The 4,000-nt window shown below is 51.5% G+C and overlaps 1 long non-coding RNA gene across 1 annotated transcript; it reads right to left on the bottom strand.

The window, feature by feature from the left end:
- Positions 1 to 656: 656 nt before the first annotated feature.
- LOC309864423 lies at positions 657 to 3,749 on the bottom strand. Its single transcript, XR_014311518.1, has 3 exons — positions 3,493 to 3,749; positions 1,573 to 1,757; positions 657 to 1,331 (listed from the first exon to the last, which is right to left on the bottom strand). It is a non-coding gene; the product is annotated as an uncharacterized lncRNA (long non-coding RNA).
- Positions 3,750 to 4,000: the final 251 nt, after the last annotated feature.

The following is a 4,000-nucleotide window of genomic DNA, read 5'->3' as shown; positions in this document are numbered from 1 at the left end:
TGGGAGCTCCCTCAGGCAGGGCTGTGTCTCCCCTCAGACTGGGCTCCCCGAGGGTGGGGCTGTGACTCTCCTCAGACTGTGGTCCCTAAAAGCAGGGCTCTTCCCCCCCCTCAGACAAGGGCTCCCTGAGGGCAGGGCTGTGTTTCTATCTCAGACTGGGGGTTGTTTGAGGGGTAGAAATCAATTGTTTTCCTCATCATACTGGAAGCTTCTAGAATAAGAAATAGGAGCCAAGGCTATAAGTTAAAGACCAATTGTTAAGTCATGACCAGAAAGAAGTCACTTCTTTTCTGTCATCTAAATTAATTAATTGATATTTATGGAAAGTAAGGTCACACACATTCTGGATATCAAAAATGTTCAGCTTGGGGATGCCTGAGCAGCTGAGTCAGTTAAGTGTCTGCCTTTGGCTCAGGACATGATCCCAAGGTCCTGGGGTGGAGCCCTATGGCAGGCTCCCTGCTCTGCCAAGGGTCTGCTTCTCGCTCTTCCTGCTGTTCCCCCTGCTTGTGCTGGCTCTCTCTTTCTCTGACAAGTAAATAAAATCTTAAAAAAAAAAAAAAGTTCAGCTCAGTCATCAAGCTCACCTACCCTGAGAAACACCTCTTCTACCAGGAGGAACAAAATGAACAGTTAAAATTTTATCTCATTTGCTTTTAATATTAGATAATATATCTAATTATTATTAGATACGGTTATATGGATATGGTTATCATATGGATATATTGGTTATCATATCAATGTAATACCCAGGGATATACCTTGAGAAACCTCCTGTACCCCATTCCTCCCCATTCCCCCCCATATGTAGTCACATTAGCTTCTATGTGTCCTTCTGGTGTTTGTTTATGCAAATGGAAGTAACTACTCCTGCTTTCCCCTCCCCAGAGAGAACTTTCTGGTAGCTAGAACTAGTCCAGTCAAATGCCCAGGCTTGTTTCCCAGTTGTGACGTTGACCTGCTTGAATTTCAGGCCCCTCTCCTGGGGGGGCGGGGGGCAGAGGGGACAACCGGTGTCCCTGCGTGCCATGAGGAAGGAGGAGCCTTTGTAACAGGCCAGCATACAGCAAGTGCTCAGTAAGTGAGCTGACTGATTTTTTTTTTTTGTTTTGTTTTTTAGGAAATCATCTGAACTCCATGTATTTCCTATGCCCTTAAATCAGGCTTAACTGGGCTTGTTGGCAAGTGGATTTGGAGAGAAGAGGTCTTCAGGTGAAGAGGTGGTTTGCGAGAGAGACTGAGGAGTGGGGCGAGGCCAATGCACGCGTAGAGGCAAGTGGCACTTCTGAGGTCTGTGGGTTCTGAGACTCTCCCAGCAAGCCATCCTGGTCCTGGGAACAGAAGGCCAGCCTGTGTATCCCCAGCAGGTCGGGGCCCAGCAGCCTCCGGGGCCGGACCTAAAGCCCTATCTAAGGTACACAGCATTATTTCCATTCCTTCCGCGGGGAGAGCCCAGGCCTCCCAGAGGGCCTGCCACCCACCACTTTGTTAATATTTACCGCCGCTGGAAAATGGCAGGCGCACTGGGGACAGCCCCCTACCACCCAGGAATGCACACAGGGGTGCATGTACCCCACATGCAGCAGATCATGTCTGAGGGTCCCCCCGCAAGCTCCTTCCGTAGCCAGGCAGGCGCCAGCACCGAATCCCTGCACGCCGGCGGGCAGACCTGGCTCCTTCCAGTGCAGGGAAGAACGTGAGACAGGCAACAGAGCCCTCGACGCCCGGTGCGGGGATCTGGCCCAAACTGAGATATGCTGTGAGTAAACAGAGAATGCACACGGCTTCTGAAGACTGAGCATAAAAAAATCGTGTAAATTATCTCATGACATTTTCATGCCTTGATTAGCTGTTGAAATGAGACTATTTGTGGATATTGTAGGTTAAATAAATAAAGATATGTGCAAATACATAAAATAGATGAAAGTGTATACCACCTGTACATTTTAGTCTCTCAGTGTGGCTTGCTACTTACTAATGTGGTGTGTGGCCACACCATCTCCTCCAACCCCTGGAGCCTATTCCACAACCCCCCCAACATCAGGCTGGGGGCCCAGGGCGGACAGGAGCCAGTTCTCTGCTCTCTCCTGGTTTCACCCCAGCGCCCAGACACTTTGGAGGGGAGAGGGCTGGCACTGTGTGAGCTGGCTGTCCCTGCTGTCTGCCCTGTCAGTGACAGCGTGTTCTTAGGAAGGCCAAGCCCCCAGCCCTGCGGCCTCGCATGATAACCCTCCTTGGCCTCGGTTGATGATCAGATTAGAAGTTGCTCGTTTCATTCAGCTGATCTTGAGAGAAAGCATTGTTTTCCCAAGACTTGAGATTGAGGCATTCAGCAAGTCGTGGGTCACTCCTGGGTCAGAAGTGGCTTGAAGTGCTCACAAATTACAAAATTTCATGGAGAATCCACAGTAAATCTAGAAAAAGTCACAGCACCGAGTCTGGTCACATTTCAGCTTCTGCTCCCTCAGCCTTGTTCCACTGCTGTGAGACATACCTTCCTAGGAGAGCTCTTCTCTGAACGGTAGACACACATCTCTGCTCCACAAGTCCACTCCTTTGCAGGCCGTTGGCCCTCTGTGCACTCCCTGCCTGGATCTGATGGGTCCACTCCCAGCTCCCCTCCCCCAGCTGAACCCAGTTCCCCCATGTGCCTTACACTGCTGAGCCCAGCAGGTCAGTCACCTCCCTCATTCTGGATACGATATGTCCATTAACCCAGCTTGTAATTGCCACGCTCTTCGGATCACTACACGTCACTGCTGACACACCAGGAGCTGTCAACAAGCCTCAAGTCTTTTGTACTCAGATGGTTGATGTGTGGGACCCCCATGCCGAGCCTGGTAAATGCCACCTTGTATCTCTATGTCCCTCACGGCCACCTATCGTGGCCCTCCTGTGTCCCCACTCCCTCCCCAGTGGTTCGATTTTCTTCCCAAGAGGATCGGTTAACATCTGGGCCCTCCTCCAAGTCCTAGCTAGTGGGAGGCAGGATGTCACCCCCCACCTCTCCAGCACGGTGCTCCCATCCTTCCCAGGGTCTCTCCTCGGTCCTCATCCCAGTTCACCTCTCGGCATCATTTGGAACAGTTGGTTACGCCTCTTCACTGAAACCTTTTGCCCACTTTATTTTCAAGCTATCACACTCTCCTGGTTCCCCACCCACCCACCCACCTCCTGGCCTCTCCTTCTCAGCCTCCTTTGCTGGTGCCTCTCTGTGATCCAACTCTGACATTAGAATGCCCCATGGCTAGTGCTTGGATCCCTTCTCCTCCTAGTCTTCACTCACTCCCTGGGCGATCTCAAGCAGATGAGAGGCTTTAAATAAGATTTGTAAATTGCTGGATCCCAGACTTCAGCCTCCAGCCCAGCCCTCCCCTCTGATTCCCAGAGCTGTATGTCCCATTGTCCCCATTCGTCGTCTTCCCATCCGTGTATGTCCCAGGCATTTCAGACTCAGCATTCCATCCCAGACATCCCGTTCATCCCATTCACCATCTCAGGATCTCCGGGCAGGTCAACTTCATCCTTCCGGTTGCTCAGACCAAACGCCTTTGCCATCCCATTGCCCTCGTCCCTTTCTTGCACATCTCCTGGCCAATGTGTCAACAGATCCTGTTGGCTCTACCTTCACAACATAGCAGACTCCAATCATTCCTCTGTCACTTCCAGTCAGGTTCAAGCCACTGTTATTTCTCGCTTGGATTTTTGCAAGAGCCTCCTGACTTTTGCCCTCTTGCTCTTTGGATCACTACAGTTTCCCTGCTCTGCCCTCCGTCTATGCTCAGCAAAGCTGCCAGAATCAGCCTATGAAAACCCAATTCAGACGCCACCCCTCCTCTGTGCAGACTCTCTGAGGGCTCCTGTCTCAGAGTAAAAGTGTCAGGCTTCTTGAGGGCCCCCACAGCCTGCACCATCCAGCTCCCTCCCGACCCCAACCTGTCTCATCTCTTCCATGCTCCCTGTTCCTCCAACGCCCAAGCATTGCTTCAGCCTCCGTGGC

The sequence above is a fragment of the Mustela nivalis genome (assembly GCF_964662115.1).
Source record: "Mustela nivalis genome assembly, chromosome: 5".
Taxonomy (NCBI): domain Eukaryota; kingdom Metazoa; phylum Chordata; class Mammalia; order Carnivora; family Mustelidae; genus Mustela; species Mustela nivalis.
This window is presented reverse-complemented; position numbering and strand designations above follow the sequence as displayed.